The sequence below is a fragment of the Protopterus annectens genome, chromosome 9.part0, assembly GCF_019279795.1.
Source record: "Protopterus annectens isolate FY-2018-M chromosome 9.part0, PAN1.0, whole genome shotgun sequence".
In the NCBI taxonomy this organism is placed as follows: domain Eukaryota; kingdom Metazoa; phylum Chordata; order Ceratodontiformes; family Protopteridae; genus Protopterus; species Protopterus annectens.
In genome coordinates, this window is record NC_056743.1 from 139,824,061 (window position 1) to 139,842,428 (window position 18,368).

An 18,368-nucleotide genomic window follows, 5' to 3' on the forward strand; every position below is an offset into this window, starting at 1 on the left:
GAAAATAAAATGCCAAATGAAATATCCTAACTCACTAATTTTTTATTTGGAAGGAGTCAAACATGCAGTCGCTAGTCCAAAAGAAGCCAGAGAGATCTTTCTAACTGTTTTTAAAAAGGTTCCTTCACTAGACCTTTAATTACACCTGCCTGAATAATGATCGGGTCTCGATTAGATAACTGTACTCGCTTGAACGCTCCTGAGACTGCCTTTGCCTTCTAACAGCATCCTAGGCCTTTCTAGGCCTCTACCAACATTTTTTTTTCCTCTTTCTTCTGAACCACGAGACTCTGATATGAGACTACTCTCGTTTTTTTTTCCCACGTCAGGAACCAAAGTGAGTCTGCTTTCCTCCAACACATCCCTGAAAAGGGCACTACTTCTGGGACATCCAACCCCTTAATCCGGTCCCCCTATGAGCTTGTGAACTACTGGAATCCCTTAAAACATCCAGTGTGAAAGCTATGAAGGTTTCCATCTACAAAGAAGGAACACTGGAGTTATTTAAAGACCCCAAAGGATCGTCTTTATCCACTGCCGGGTAAGCATTAAATCTGCTTTGAGAAGCGCAGATGCTATGCCTGCTGATGCATATATATGGATGGTTGTCCATTCACAAAAGATCCGACAACCCTCTGAATAAAATAATATAGAAACCTCTCTGGGAAGTGTTTATGTACTGCACCGAACAAAAACATTTGGTGTTTTTCCCCTATCTTGCTAGATTTCAGTAGCAATGGTTGTGCTTTTTGTTAAAAACAGTACAGAATACGTGACCTCTAAAGCCTAGGTACAGGATGTGTGCAAATCCACTCACAAATGAACGCTAAAAACCTTAAAAGGCTACTGACTACTTTTTCATAACTGTTTAAACTCGGACATACTGTCCTGGTGCTCAGCCTTATGCTCGTGGCTGTTAAATTCAATTACGAGTGCTGAAACCAGGTATAGATCCCAATTTTTGGAATCTCAAATCACATGATTGTACTATATGAGTTGATTTTTTTCTGCATTTCATGTTTACAGACAACATGCTCTGCAGACACTGATAACTTCTCCTTTGTTGAGATGGCACTCATTAGGAGCGTTTAATCCACATGTGCTGGAGAGCACACAGTTGACACGTAAATAAAGAGGATTATTTAATTTTATATGTCCCGGTGTAAAACAACAGGGAAAAATCCACCAAACATACATGCCACTTTGAGCTTTCTAGTTGATCGATGGTCGAGATAAATCTGAAAATATCAATATCTCTATTAACTGCTGTTAATATAGGATAGTGCTATCTTAACATTCACATATACATTTGTAAAGCAAAATTTGTAATTTATCTCTGCTGTAACACTGCTTTGCTCACATCACTAAAAGATGTTTAATGAATACATCATATAATCAACATAATCCACCTATAATCCTATGTAGAACATTCTGAAAGAATAACTCTTGTTTAACCTCACTAAAATATTTTAAAGAATCTTTATTGCTACCTGAAAATGACCCAACTAGATACTAACTTGAGAACTATGAAGGAGATACTACATTCTGAACAATCTTGAAGGACGATGTCCTGGCAATAGAGGGACATCGATTTATTACTAGACACAAATGCCTATATTACCTACTATACACTGTTTAATATGAAGTACCGGGCTGAAAACTTAAATGTCATTAAAGAAGATACTGATGCAAGGTCCGCACTGGACTCTCTAACCTTTTCTGTCATACTTGTCATACTCAGTCTCGGGTAGATAACTACTTAATAAACCAGAATATGTTAACTATATGTTTTTTGCCTTCCTTCAGCTTTCTCTTTTTGCAAAGACTTGATGCTATTGACTGATTAAAAAGTAAAGGAAAGATTAATGTAATATAACTAAAAATCCTAGAACTACATTTAGTGAAAACAAACATATAATTGAGCTTAGACTCAGTCTTAATATTTATAAACATTGGTTCTAGTAGTACTTCTCAAAGATAATTTTGTCATTTAATGTTAATCCTTTAGGATATATACTTTAGATGTCTTAACATGTTTATATAAAGATCACATTCAGGAGTTCAGGGTTATTTTAGTGGTGTTTTCTAGGGAACTAGTTTGTTAAGCTTTGTCATTGTAGTTAAAACTTGTGCAGGGAGACTCAAACTTACTTTTTGCACTCATATTAAAACCCAGTATGTAAATATTTTACTGATGTATATACCCCAAACTCTAACAATTACTTATCCTCTGCCTTTTTCCTGGTCCAAGGGTGTAGTGGCTAGGCACAGGGTTGGAACGGAATAATAAGATGCTTTCTTAATCTTCTTTCACTACAGTATAAACAAGAACTATCAACTCAAATTACTAAACAAGACTTGTATTACCAAAATTTTCAGCCCGTAAATGTGGGAATTCGACTCATGGAACATTAAAGGGCTCCAGAATAAAAAGAAAAAAACTTTTTTTTTACACCTTATACTACAAGCTAAGGCTAACATTATATTAGTATAGGAAACGCATCTAACCCTTGAACAGTGGTCAGAGATTAGTCAAAAAAAATCGATAAGACAAATCATAGCCTCGGAAGGCAAAACTAATAGTGCGGGGGTAGCTATAATAATTAAGAAACAATTCCAGGGCAAAATTCTAGAAACAAAAGTGGACAAGGAGGGAAGGTGGTGCTATGCAACTCTTATAACCTCAAATCTTCCTAAGCCTTTGTTAGTCCTTAATGTTTACGCCCCTTGCAATAACCAACACACTTTTTTCACATCGTTATATCCTATCCTAAATCAATTCCATAACTACTTTTTGGTGCTTGGAGGTGACTGGAACACACAACAAAATCCTGACCAGGATAATTCAAGTACGACCCAAACATACAACAAGCAAGCATCCTTAGCTTTAAAAGAACTCAAACAAGACTTCAAGTTATATGATCCTTTTAAATATGGTGATAGTACAAATAAATCTGGAAAATTCACATTCTACTCTCAGTGCCACAAAATGTGGTCGAGAATAGACTTTTTCCTAATTTCGGATGTATTCATCAACCTAGATCCAAGACTGAACATACACACTAGATACCTTTCAAATCACACTTAGATTACTTTAAATATTAACTGGAATCAAAAGTCTAGCACAATGAACAGAGGCTACAACTGGTCTCTAAACCCCAATCTGCTAACCAAAAAGGAGGTAATAAATGACATCCAATCTATACTAAAAACAACCCTATCTAACATACCCAACTCTCAGATACCTTTGGATATTGAATGTGTAGCAACCAAGGCACAAATTAGGGGAATATTCATTAAAAAGCAGCTTACTACAAAAAAGTACAACTTAAAGCGGAACAGGATTTAGAAACAAAAATACAAACACTCGAAAATGACTTGCTAACCAACCATAAGACTCAAACAGAAACTGAACTCCTGAAACTTCAAAAAGATCTTTATCTCTTACATAACAATAAATTATCCTTCCACGAAACCAGAATGTTAGCCAACTATGCAAATGAAGTTCAAATACCTTCCTTAGCTTTGGCCAGAATTATAGCCCAAAGTAAATCGCCCTCTTAAATTTCTGAAATAATTTATGAGAACAAACACTACACCAAAAATGAGGACATTATTAAAACCTTTGAATCAATATACTCGCAGATTTATGGAGACCAGACACTATCAGCCTCAGAAGAAGACAGAACACGTTTTCTCCAAAACCTCACATTTCTGAAATTGGACCCAGACCAACAGAAAAAATTAAGCAATCTTATATCTATTAATGAAATAACCTCAGCAATTCAGCAAATGAAAACACATAAAGCCCCAGGTCCAGACGGCCTCATCGCTGAATTTTATAAAACTTTTTTCCCCCTGCTAGCCCAAATCCTATTCTACATCTTGAATTATATAACAAATAATAAAATCAATGACATACACTTTAATGCATCCAAAACTATCTTTATACTTAAAGAACAAGCTGACCCAAAAAAACCCAGATAGCTATAGACCCATTTCTCTATTAAATATAGATACCAAAATTTTAACATCTATACTTCCAAACAGACTGAAAAACCTACTAAATAAAATTATTTCCCCTGAACAATCTGGCTTTACACCATCCAGACAAACAAGTGATAACACACTAACACTCAATACACTAACTTTTTACGCAAATCAAAATAACCTAAACATATACACACTAGTTATTGATGCCCACAAAGCCTTTGATAGGGTAAATATAGAATTTCTGCTCCAAACATTACCACACTTTTAACATACCCCAAAACTTCAACCGGATTATACAAATACTATACAAAAACTCTTATACACCCCTATACATTAACAAAGCTTGGTCATATAGAATTCCAATTAAAAACGGTACCAGACAAGGATGCCCCCTATCTCCTCTACTCTTTAACCTATACCTAGAGCCACTCTTCCTAAACATTAAACAAAATTCATATTATAACCCCCCCAATAATTTATAATTCCAAAAGCTTCCTCTCTGCATTTGCGGATGATTTGAATATATACTGTACCACACCAGTTTCAGATATAAACAAAATACTATCTGCTGTTAAACAGTTCTTGATGATATCGAATTATAAACTAAACCTCAAAAAAACTAACATCGTTCCTTTAAAACCTCCAAAACCATTTTCTCTCCTACCACTGGTAGGTAAAATTAAAACAGAAGAAGAAATTAAATATCTAGGCATTACATTTTCTACAAACAACAACGATTTTTATCTAAACAACATAACCCGAAAATGGCAAAGCATTATACTATACATTAAAAGTTAGAAGAATTTAAAATTACCATTTTTAGCAAAAGTATCTGTAATTAAAATGAATGTGCTACCCAGATTACTTTATAGCTTCATGACATCCCAGATAATCATACCCAACAAAATTTTCAAACAGATGCACATCTTGCTTGCTAAATTTATCTGGGAGCCCAAAAAAAAACAGGATTTCATATTCTAAGCTCACAATTCCCAAAAATAAAGGAGGCTTAGCCCTTCCAAACTTTGAAACATACTATTTAATTATAAACACTAATAGAGTGTTGCGAGTAGCTGAATATAACCCGAAGGATAAAGCCTGTGTCCCGCACTGGATAATAATATACTACAGACAAATCAAAAGTTTGCACATTAACCCTAAAGCATTACCATTCCTAAATCCTAATCTATGGAAATCATATAATAAAATAGAACCATTAAAACACTCCATCTTACTAACGCAAAAACTCTTTAAATCTCTAAATCTCATACAAGCTATGAAAACACTACAACCTCTACACAAAAACCCTAACCTTAAAATAAACAACCAGACTCTAAACCTGAACTCTTTTCCCCGACTAATTAATACAACCATTCAAGATATATACCTGTATCTAAACTGCTCACTACAAGAAATGAGGAATCAAGTTAAACCTCCCCAAGTCATACTTGGTGATTCTGAGACAAATTAAAGAGTTGTGTTCCAGTTATCTCCAAGACACCAACATACCCAACAAGGATATAGAAATCTGTAATTTACTTTGAAAAACTATCCTGTCAACTAAGAAATTCACCACCAATACTTCTAAACTAATCAATGACATTAAATTTCAGAAGGATGTACTTTTTTCTGACTATTGGAGAAAGATAAACTCATCCATTGACAACCACCAAATAAACCAAGCAATTTGTCTAACAATAAAATCCATACCCCTCAAGAAACAAGCATTTACCCAACTTATGATCTACAACAATGCATACTTTACACCTGCTATTCTACATAAATTTAACCCTTTAAAATCACCACTCTGCCCACATTGTAAAGATCAAACTGCCGATCTACTTCATTTATTCTGGAGCTGTAAATGTGTCTATAAGCTTTGGAACTCCCTCAACTTCAACTACAAAAGATGGGCTATTGGACATCTACACTCACCTGGGAATTTACTGTACTACATATCCTCCCACACAATATTTCCAAGAACCAAGCAGCCCCTCTGATTACTATCTTTCTTTTAATGAAACTATATATAGCGTCCAAATGGCTTAACCCAACTAGTATTTCATGGGAGGATTTTAGACTGATGGCGATCAAACACCTTTTAGCCCATAAAATATTACTCAATAAAAGGGATAAAAACATTGAAATCAGAGAATTATGGGAACAAATCTTTAACAGTATTCTAGCATAGCCCATCACCAATGCTCATACTAATCTACCACCAGGAGATCCCAAAACAATTCATATACCTAACTCCCAAAAATGTTCCTCTTTCTCTTTATATTTTACTCATAACAACCCTTACTTGATTGTCACAATTATTCACCTAAAAAAAGGAAAGCATCTATGTATATAGTGTAGATATTATTGTTGACTGACCTACTTTTTACTCTACTATTCTCAATGTATAACACTTATTTTGATGGTCATATGTGTTTTTGTTGCTCTTTACTTGCTGTTTTGTACTATTGTAAATAATAAAAAAGTATTGAAAAAAAAGAGGTGGTAAGAGGAACAATCTTCCTCTGTATTTCAGACTATTTAGCTAACACCATGAATATGTGGGTCAGACAGTAGGATCTTGCTGTTTTGGTCTTTAATGCCAGGAATCCTACTTGGCTAACAGTGCTAGACATATATAGGCAATAGCTCACAATTATTATTGATTTCCAGAAAGGCAAAGGACTCAAAGCCCTTTCTAACTATCTGTGGTCTGAAACTCCCAATCGTATAGAAGAAATGTCATGTGGTCTGTCTCCATTCCATCTATTCTTCCGTCTGTCGGAGATGGAATTTTCTGTTTGCTGTACAGAGTGATTACTTTCATAAAAGTAAAGCACTCTCACCATTGTTTACTCTGCCTCTGATAAAGTAGTGACCATCACCAGTTAATTGTCTGCTTTAAACCTCTCTTTTATGCTCAGTGAATTTAAGTGTAGAGCCAGGGTGGCAGAGAAGTTCAGATAAAAATTATGAGATTTACCCATGCTAAGCTCATTTATTTCTTGTGCAGGAGACATCTGACCATTTTGTCAAACACACATCACAGTAGTTTGGTGTATCAACAAAAAGTTGGAACAAAGCCTTGACTACTGCATAGGGAAGCAATACTGGAACTTCATTGTGACCATTGTTATTCATTCATTCACATCCCAAGGGTGGAGAACTCCTCAGCAAACTAGTGGAGTGGGGATATTTTCTGCCTTTGTAAACTTTCAGGTGTAATAATCAGTGTTTTCATTATATGAGGTTGGCTGGTAATTACATGCCTGACCTGTGAGCAATGCTGGCAGTAATTTTTCTTGGGGACCGCAAACATTTCACCTATGAAAATCTTTCTTTTTTCAGGCCTTTTTATTATGTTTCCCTTTTTGCATCTGATCCTCTACTTTCTACCATGACTGATCAGAAATGATAATCTGATTCTGTTAATCATCATCTTATTTTCCCTTGTCAGGCTTGTTTTTCCAACTCTTCTCTCCAAAGGTCCATCATTTGAGAATTGGTTCTGTAAGCAACACCTGACCTAACTGTCAGGGACTCATCATGTTTCACTTCAGATTCCTTGATTAACCATGTGGTTTCCTGTTCCTGTAGTCACTATAACATGAACAGTTTTATTTGATGTAGTTAGACTCTTACAGGCTACCCAGAAACCATTATATAATAGTAAATGGGCATTACATTTTTATTATAGTCTCTGAAACAAAGTTATTTTCCATAGCAGTGTGATTCTTTTGTGGTTCTGTATCATCTTCCCCTTTTGATGCAGAGCACATGTACTTCTGTGGTTAAGGATTGCCTTTGCAGTTCCTGGCTTTATGATTAAAAAAAAATGCAATTCTTGACTTTGAAAACACTCACTAAGATTTAGTTGGATGAATTTCTCAGCTTTGTCTTCCATTTGTTTCTGTCTTCCTCTCAAGGATTTACATTTCACGTGGAAAGACTTGGCCCTGTCTTCCTTTGAAAAGCAAATTCACCTTACTTTAAATATTTTACTTTTAAAATATTTTGGTTCTTGTTCCTTTAAGCACAAGGATGTTAGAATTTGTGTTAGAATTTTTCTGTTTCAGCTGAAACTTACTTTTCTTCAAGACCGGATGTCCCTGAAAGCTAATTCTGATCACCACAGTACCTGCTGGTAAGAATTATTATCGGGTATTGCTGCCTCTTGATCTAAAGTGATTGAGCCCCAATTTACAGACCATCCAACCTGGGATCAAGCAGCAGTCTAGGCTTTGGAGGAGCAGCCGAGTTGGGATTGGAGGGAAGAAGAGCCTGCTTAGTTCTCTCAGGGGGAGGCTGCAAAGACTGCAGAGACCTAGCTGAAGCTATGCACTCAGAAATGGCAGGGTGGAACTGCCTGAGGTACTGCATCACTGGGGAAATAATGTGTCATAGGTTAATACTAGGCTGTTGATCCAATGGATCATTTGTAGAGTAGCCACTCCATCCCAGTTCTTGAGTATCCATTGACACGACGAGTTAATACCAAGTTTCAGTCCCTTTCTGTGAGGCTTTGAGAGGCCAGATCCATGATGTATTTATGAATATCCATCCATTTGTCCCAAGTTATGCTTAAGGAGTTCGTACTGAGCTGCTTTGCTTTACATTTGAAGGAAGTCTATTCCAAAAAAGAAGGCGTCTGTCTCACTAGGAAGCCCTGTTTATGTTTTGGCAGAAATTTAGCTCACTTGAGTAGGTATTTGGAGGGGTATTTATTTTGCAGATTTGCAGGTGATCACATAGGACTGGATCTTTCAATGCTGTACTGGCTAGACAGTGGTCCCCCCCCCCCTCAAGAGTCTGTAGTAAACGGAAAAGAGAGCTTTAATGCAGTATACATAGCCCAAGGAAGACATTCCTTAGATTGTCTTGGAGAAGAATCACTACCATCTCTCAAGCTGAGTCATATACTTAAACAAATGCATACCAAAGGAGGCATTAAACTGTATGTCAGCTCTGATGAGGGAGGAAAAGAGTTTGATAACTTTGTTGGACAAAGAAGATATATCCCTGATGAGCAGTCTGGCTAGGTAAAAAGATTTCCTATGGTAGTGGATACATGGACATTGTAGGATAGTTCATTGTCAACAAGAGTGTCCCAGTCCCTGTTACCTGTGTGGTAGGTGCACGAATGCACAGGTTTGTTAAAGGACACAGTGATGCAGTTTTTGGCATTTTGTTTAAGACTCTGGTCCTGGCACCACTTGTATATTCATGTTAAGCTCTCCCGAAGAATCTGAAAGTCAAATGGGGATTTATTTTATTTTATTTCATTTGTTTATTTAAGTTTGATGACCGGGGAAGTCCACTGGGCCAGGAAGAGCCCGTTTTCAGTGGAGGCCTGGGAGAAAAGATCCACAATAATTGCAAGTTGCATTTCACATGTTACAAAAGGACATAGTACATACAGCTTATTAAATGTTTACAGATAAGCTCCATGATATTTGCGATTGGCTTGTCACAATGTTACAAAAATGAAAAAACATAATTCAATACAGAAATTTCAACATTTACATAAAGTGAATATTTTAGTTTGTCGTGTGCTCTACGAAATTATGGAACTTGCCAGTCACAACATAATTTATCACTTCTCCAAGTTTTCAGTTGGCCATAGGCCACTGATGCCAGCTTTGACACTGGAGAAGTAACTGCCAAAGAGAAGTGGACTTGATTCCAATTCTTGGATGATATTGCTGTTAATTAATCTTATCAATAAGAATGTACTTCTAACACTAATAGCTTGAGTTCTGTCAATAAGTCAGTTTATTATCCAACAGTTAATATAGGGTGTACGTTTCTCTTGATTAGCTTATTGATAATACCAGAATGGGAGGTTTCGGAGGCCTTGAAAAAGTCCAGGTGAGCAGCTTCTAACTTATCAGTGACCTACTCAAAGAAATCTACAAGGCTCAGTAGGCAGGATCTGCCATTTAACACAGACTGGCTTGAGTCCAGGCCTTTGTAGACTACTTATGTTGTGATTGGCAAGTTCCATAATTTTGTAGAGCACACAACAAACTAAAATTTTATTGAGCTTTTCATCTTAAAACCAGACCATCATGTAAAACCTGGCCCACAAAAATGCAGAAGCTTTTATACAAAAGTCTTGCCACACCTCATAATGACGTCATCTTAAGCACATGCAAAACAATAACTAAACCATGTCAAAAATATATTTAAATATGTACTTATAAAAATCTTTAAAATTTTCAGTACTGGTGAAACTGATTTTTAATGTTAGATATGGTCCTTTTGGATTACACCTGAAAATGAAAGAATTGTTTTGACAAGTACATTTTAATGCTGCTACCTTTCCAGGACTCAATGAAACATTGCTACTAGTTTTCTCAGACTTAAAAAGCATTTCAAAGGTAATGTTTACTTTTAATTTTCAACTAAGTGGCACTTTTATTGTTGTTAAAACACAATAGTTATTTTAAAAGGTTTTTATAAGTAAGTATTTAAATATATTTTTTGACATCGTTTAGTTATTGTTTTGTATGTCTTTAATATGATGTCATTAGGTGGGCCATTACTTTTGGATAAAAGCTTCTGCATTTTTGTGGGCCAGGTTTTATCTGATGAAGTCTAGCACTGGTTTTAAGATGAAAAGCACTTAATAAAATGTTAGCTTGTTGTGTGCTCTCCGAAGAGGCTTCTTCTGCTTTTTCAGTAGTTTATGCAGTTTTATGTTTTCTTTTCTTAGTGAAGTGTGTTTTTCATGGCAGCAAGCAGTCAGAGTAGTTCACCATCTTTCTTTTCTGATGTAGACCTTAATGAACTGCAGCGGTCTGTTGACAACAGTTATCAGGAAAAGTGGATAGTATGCAGCAGGATACTCATTTTCAACCATCCCGTGGTCCTGCTAACAGAGAGGTGTATCCTAGTTTCCAATCCAGTAAGGAGAAGGATTCTGTTACCATTACTCCTGCTGGTTCATCCTTGGCTGTGGGATTAGATGGAAGGCAGCATACAGAAGCTAACCAAATAGCTTTTAAGATGGCTGAATGGTTGCAGAGAAAGTTTTGTTTTGTTCTTCCACCACCAGAACCTGGCCTATGGATGTCACTCACTGTTAGTGAACAGGTGGGCACTTTTGAATACAAGCTCCTCAAGGTACATAAATTACACCTTGAAAATTAATACTTAGTAGAATCTGTTCGAACTAACATCATACCTAAGGGGCTGAGGGTATGGAGGTTTTCCACAGGGCTGGTGGCTAACTTTCCCATGCACAAAGAACTGCTGCAACCTTTTGATAAGCATGGGCATGAGCTCATAGTAAAACACAACAATGTACAGATACAAGGTTTATTGAAGGAACTACGAGAACTATTAACACAGAGAGTATGAAGGTTTTAAAAGCCAGTATGCACATTTTTTTATGATATTGATAGACAGCTCACTGCCATACAGGATCATAAATCCCCAAAATATTCAAAGGGACAAAATAGATTATTAATGTAATGCTGCCTATCCCCCACCCCCAAAATCACAACAATGGGGTATTAAGTTTACTGACAGACTTAATCAACCTATTAGACCACATTTAGAGAGTGGTAACACTGAAGTCGCAGCAAGCTGTAATATTAATGTGGAATCTCCCCCTTTGGAGTCAGAATCCCCACCTTTAAGACAGTCGGAGTGCTTGAAGAACAAGCAGTACAGACAGGGGAATTAATGGAAAGCATATGGCTGTTCTTTCCTCAGTCCCAAAGGACAATGGAACAACAACCCAAAACACAAACAGACATGGAAGTCTTAGAGAAACAAAATAATCTTATGGACAGCCACTGTTGACTTCAATATTTATAATTTATATTCAGCTGTTGTTAATGATGAGCATGCAGATTTGTTTTGAAAGGTTTCACATTTGCCATTTCTAAAAGAGCTTGGATGCCATATGTTGATTGATTTGAAATTATGTATGAGAAAACTTAATTTGCAGATTGTTATGGGTGGTAGCAGTACTACACATTGTGGTCTGAGCACCTCGTACATTTAATCCCCCACCCTAGGTTAAGTGTGTATGAAAGTTTGTGAGATAGACTTGACAGAGATTAATGCAGCAAAAAATGCATATTGTAATAACAGTTGTGAGTATGAACTACAGAGTAATACAATTTTAAATTAAAAAAAATTCCAGATCATGAAACCAGATAAGGGTGGGGGTTGTGTTGGTGGATAATGTTCAATATGTTGCTAAAATGTACGATATCCTGTTGGATGATTTTTATGTCCAGATTTCAAAAAATGAGGTTAATATAGTGTATGGTAAAATCTATGCACTTTTGTATGATATAAAGATCAGGTTGATGAAGTGTATTGTTTTCTTTGTGTACAAGATCTACTGGTACCTACCATCTTTGGTGTTCCCATGATCCACAAGAACATAGAAGATCCTACTGTGCGCCCTATAGTGGCTGCTAAATAATCAATACACCACTTGCTAAATTTTTGGACTTTCATGTGAAAGGAATGTTGGAAAAAGTGTCATACTTCAGGTAAAGATTCTTGGGATTTTCTAGAATGATGCAACTCTCTAGCTTTAGAACAGGAAGTTGTTTTTATCACTATTGATGTTAATAACCTGTACACAGTGATACCACATGTAATAGGGTTGTCTTGGTTTACTGAGTTTCTGGATGATTATTCAGACTTTGGACAAGACAGGAAAAATATTTTTGTGGACTTGCTTGAAATTGCTTTACATAACAATTATATATTTTTTTGAAAATAAATATTTTCACAAACCAAACAGGTGGCTATGCAGTCTGCCTGTGGGGGGTTGTATGCTAATGCAGTTATGGTCACATGGGAAAATAAACTTTTGCTTAACAGTGTATTCTGTAACCTGTGGGTACTTCACATGTGTTACCAAGATGTCAGTCTTGTTTTATGGCTTGATTCAGAAAAACATAAAATTCCTGTATTTTTAGAATATATTACCGGGAATACTGATTTCCTTAAGTTTACACATCAGATGGGTAAAGATCAGATGATATATCTGGATGTATGGTTGGAAAAGGAACCTACTAGTTTAACTTTGTTGTCATCTATTTATAGAGAGCCCACTAATTCAAATGTATTTCTGCATTTTTCAAATGCACATCCCTATAAGCAAAATAAGTCAGTGATTAAAGGCAGCTAATAGGGGCAGCTCATATGACAACTCGGTCAGATGATTATGTACGAGAATATGGTAATTTAAAAACTGTGTTTGAGGAGAGGTTATCCTGAAGCCCTTATTCAGGATTCGGTTGTTGAAGTAACTGAAAAAGGAAATAATGTGTATGTTCCCATTTTACACAACCATAGGTTTATGCCCACTAATGGTGGCATAATAACTAACAATAATGGCTCCACAGGAGACAATCCTAATTCATTGGTTCTATCCACTTCTGAAGTTCAGTTTAATTACAAAAGTTCTTTTTTCACCACCTTCTCTATGGATTATAGAATTACAGAAGACATTTTTAAAAAGAGCTGGATTATAATTAGAGAGAATCCTGAATGCGTAAGGAAGTTGTGTGAATACCCCATAACCACATATAGGCGGGCGCAGTCTCTTAAGAATGTTTTTGAAAAAAAAAACCTATGTACACCAATGAGATGAAAGGACTGACCAAGTGTAATATGTGCAGTGCTTGTAAGTATGTTAAAACTGACAATGTTCTAAGTGTCAGTGGCCAAGTTCCACTGTCCACAGCTCAGCTAACTGTAATAGTAAGGGCATAGTTTATATTGACCTATGTGAATGCTGTTCTGCCTATTACATAGGGAAAGTAGAACACACGTTGAAAGAATAAAAGAGCATCTTTACGCCATTTCTAAGTTAAATGTAACTAATGCCCTAGCTAGGCATGTAGCTGCTTTTCCTGATCACTTTAAATTTTCAGTACTGGAGAAACTTATCCCCAGTGTGAGATGTGGTCCTTTTGGATTACACCTGGAAATGAAAATTGTTTTGGCAAGTACATTTTAATGCTACTACCTTTCCAGGACTCAGTGAAACATTGTCTATTACTAGTTTTCTCAAATTTAAAGCATTTCAAAGGTAACTTTACTTTTAACTTTCACACAGTTTGACACTTTCATTGCTGAAACATAATAGTTATTTTAAAAAGTTTTTTTATAAGTAAATATTTAAATATATTTTATGACATGGTGTGTGTACAATAACATGTGCTGTACCTTTAAGAAGCATTTCCAAGGACTGAACATGCATATAAATAGCAAGCACATGCTAGCTTCAGCGCTATTTTGAGAAGTGCAGCCAGAGTGTTAACATGTATATGTATGTTAGCTAGTTTGTATACAAGTTAAAGTTACTTAGTCTCATTTCGTATGTGTTTATATATAATAAAGCTGCTTGAACAAGAGCCCACAATGTTAGTCTACTTTATCCTGACTAGACGAGCAACATGGTGTTAGAACCGGAATTCCAGAGACTGCTTTTCAGAGCCATGAGGTGCAGAGTTAACAGTGAAGACAAACTAAGTGAAACAAATGCAAAAAGGGACATAAATGAACTAAAGGTAATGAAAGCTTGCACAAATTATTTATTCTATAAAAAAGATGAAACGGAGCATTGCAAGGGCACCGAATGCATTACTAAGCAAACAAATAGCACAGAAATGTTTATTAAGCAAATGGGTAGCATAAAAAGTTTATTAATCAAATTAAATGTTTGAAATTAAGCTATTTCACAAAATGATTATCAGAAAAGCATATAAAAAGCTCAAAATTACCTTGCGATTGCAACGTGAGCCTGTTTAAAGTAAAATGAGAATGTTTAGAGTTAAAATGGGCACAAGAAAGTATAATGGGCATGAAAAGAAATTAACCGAACAAAACGAAAATAACGGGCACATTAAGCATACGTAAAGCAAGGGGACTGCATGTTTCGGCAAATTACTGCGTTTTGGCATAAACTACTATTGTGCATTGATCAAAGCTCTGAATAGTATGACTAGATTTGTTCAAAGTATCTCAAAGTGTGTAAAAGTGCTTACCGTGAATGTTTATTGCTGTGCATTTATTCAGAAGAATTTGTTGTGTGCCAAGTGCAACCATTTCGTAGAGTGTAGTCAAATTACAGCCATTTCAAAAAGTCTCTTGTGCTGAGTGTGTCTGTTCACAAAAAGCCGCCATTACAGAGTGTCTCTTGCACTGTACAGACTTATTTAGCAAAGTACAGCCATTTGGGGGAAATTTCAGTGTGCCATATACTGTTTAATCGCAAAGTGCAGTTATTTCGAAATGTTTCTTACGCTGAGCTTCTTCAGCCCAGTTTATTCGCACAGTGCAGTTATTTGAAATGTTTCTTAAAATGATGTGACTTTTATGGTACAGCATTTTCAAGAGTATTACAGTACCAGAGAAATATATTTCACAAAATTTCATTTATTCATACAAGGCTGGTTTTGCTATTGGGCATAGTTGCAACTGGCTATATATATATATATATATATATATATATATGTGTGTGTGTGTGTGTGTGTGTGAATGTTCATACAGTTACAAGGGGACTTGGTTGCATTGTGTTTACTATATATAATTTGTTGGCATGGCAGACAGATTTCAAAAACCATCACCACTTGTATTTGATCAGAATATTGCAGAGAACTGGAGAATATTTGAGCAAGAGTACTATATATTCATACAAGCAGCTTGTTCTGACAGAGATGCATGCACTAGGGCATTCATTTTGTTAAACCTAGCTGGGTCAGAGGCTATTGAAAGAGAGCAGTCATTTGTTTATGCACTAGCGGTATATGAAGGTGAAGGGGCAAATCATCATGTTGTACAGGCTGAATCAAGGGAAGACCCTGAGTGTTTGAGGTGCAAATTTGGAGAAATGTGCAACCCCCCAGACTAATGTTACATTAGAGAGGCATTTGTTTTACACAGGAGATCAAAAGCCAGGAGAAACTTTTGCAGTTTATATTACTGACCTGAGAAACAAAGCTAAAACGTGTAAGTTTGGTAACTTAAAAGATGAGTTAATAAAGGATAGGCTTGTATGTGGTGTTAATAGTGCTGCAGTGAGAAAGATTTTGCTTCGTGACAGTGATTTAATGCTGAGTAAAGCTGTTGAGATTTGTCAAATCCATGAAATTACAGAAAGACACACAAATATGCTTGCAGGTGATAAGACTGTAGTTTCAGTAGCGTCCAGAGCAAATGTAGACAGCATGCAGCTTGTGACGAACAGAAACAGGACTAAGCACATGGCAGCAGCAACCCCTGTGGGTTTTCCTGGGAGATTCCATAGTCTTCTAGCAAGTTCCAAGACTAGCTCAGTAGAGAGAACATGCTCAGTCCAATATAAAGGTGAGCAAAACCCAAATCAAGCTTTATTGTTAACTGTTATAATTGTGGTGCCAGGCATGAGTCTAAAAGAGAAAAATGCTTAGCATTTGGTCAGCAATGCCGTGAGTGTAAAAACTGAACCATTTTCAAAAATTTTGCAGATCAAGTAAGCCTCACACTATTATAAAGAAGGGTCATTCAGCTGATAAAATAGAACTGCAGCGTACTTTCTATGTGAATGTGTGTTAGTAATTGGTGAAATAATTGATGCAGTAGATTTACTGGTAAATAATGAGGTATTTTGTACTGTCCAGGTCTATGATAAATCCACTGAGCTCAAAGTAGATACTGGTTCAAATTGTAATGTTATGTCAGCAGACACATTTGCTAAGGTGAGAGCTGGTGAACAACTAAATGCAGCCAGTTGTAACTTGTTCCTTATGGAGGTGAGGAAATTCAGACCAAAGGCTCAGTAGTACTTTCGTGTTATGTGGCCAGGAGCTGTTATAGCTTATTATTCTATATGGTTCGAAGACATGTGCAGTCATTATTGGGTCTCAGAGGCCATCTGAGAATGAACCTGCTTTCTGTTACCAAAGTTGTTCATCAAATAAGCTCATATTCCAGTTTCAGCTTCACTAACACTGTTTTTCAAATAATGCTGATGTTTTCGATGACAAGTTGGGCAAATTTCCAGTTGCGTATCCCGTGAAGCTAGACCCCGAAGTCAGTCCCGTAGTCTGACCAGCAAGAAAAGCTCTGATAGCTATGCAGAATAAAGTTAAAGCACAATTGGATAAAATGGTGCAACAAGGTGTAATTTGTCTAGTTACAGCACGTACTGAATCGGTGTCGTGCATGGTAGCAACTCATAAAAAAGGCTCAGACAAAATTGTGATATGTATTGAACCAAGAGATTTGAACAAAGCATTAAAGAGACTGCATCATCCCATGCATACAGTCGAAGAGGTTGCTGCTCTAATAACGATTGCCATTGTCTTTTCAGTTTTGGATGCAAAAAGTTCATTTTGGCAAGTGATGCGTGATCGCAAATTTTCATTACTGACTACATTCAGACCCATTTGGAAGATGTAGATTCCTCAGGATGCCATTTGGAATAAATTCTGCAAGTGAAGTCTTTCAGTGTGCAATGGAGCAAATTTTTTCAGGTTATCCTTGTGCCATAATAGTAGATGATTTATTGGTCAGAAGCAGTGGTTGAAGCAGAGCATGACAGAAGTCTTAAGAGAGTTCTAGCTAGAGCATGTGAAGTGAGCTTAAAGCTTAATCATCTAAAGTGCAAATTCAGACTACCATAAGTTACATATGTAGGTCATTTGTTTACTAGCATTGGCTTGAGACCAGACCCGTCCAAGCAAGCAGCCATTCTTAAGATGCCAGCACCGGATAATATTCAAGCTCTACAATGTTTTCTTGGTATGGTCAACTATTTAGGCAAGCTTTTACCAGACTTCAATGAGTTGAGAGTGCCTTTGAGAGAGCTAACATGCGAAAATGTTACATGGTCTTGGCTAGCACAACACCAGAAACATCTGAAGACCTTAAGCAGGAAATTTCTGCTCCACCTAAGTTAAGATACTATGATATCAACAAACCAGTAACTCTTTCCTGCGATGCTTAAAAATTTGGTCTTCACACAGTTATTCTTCAAGATGGCCTGTGCATCTCGAACTCTTACCCAAATTGAGATGCAATATGTTCAAATCGAGAAAGAACTTTTGGCAGTAGTATTTGCATGTTCCAAGTGTCTTGATTATATCTATTGAAACTGATCATCAATCTGTAGTTACTATTTTAAAGAAACCTATGCATTCAGCTCTAGCAAGATTACAAAGAATGATGCGCAAATTGCAGAAGTACAATTTCAAAGTGGTCTATACAAAAGGCAAACAACTTTATCTGGCTGATATCCAGATTGCCCAGAAATACAACGGAACAGCTCGGCGGAGATAATTTTGTCTTTGATTTCATGGAAGTGAGTAATTTTTCTAACACAAGACTTGATGAGCTGAGAGATCATACAAAGACTG

At 36.4% G+C, this 18,368-nt stretch overlaps 1 protein-coding gene across 2 annotated transcripts in view; it reads left to right on the plus strand.

The window, feature by feature from the left end:
* The window catches only part of COMMD9 (COMM domain containing 9), a 191,222-nt gene that overhangs the window by 131,065 nt on the left and 41,789 nt on the right, over positions 1-18,368 (plus strand). Inside the window, exon 6 of one of the 2 annotated variants that reach the window (XR_006366202.1) lies at positions 12,348-12,506. The exons of the other annotated variant lie outside the window; for it this stretch is intronic. The gene's annotated coding sequence lies outside the window, so the exon portion shown is untranslated. The remainder of the gene's footprint in view (positions 1-12,347; positions 12,507-18,368) is intronic. 2 annotated transcript variants of the gene reach the window in all.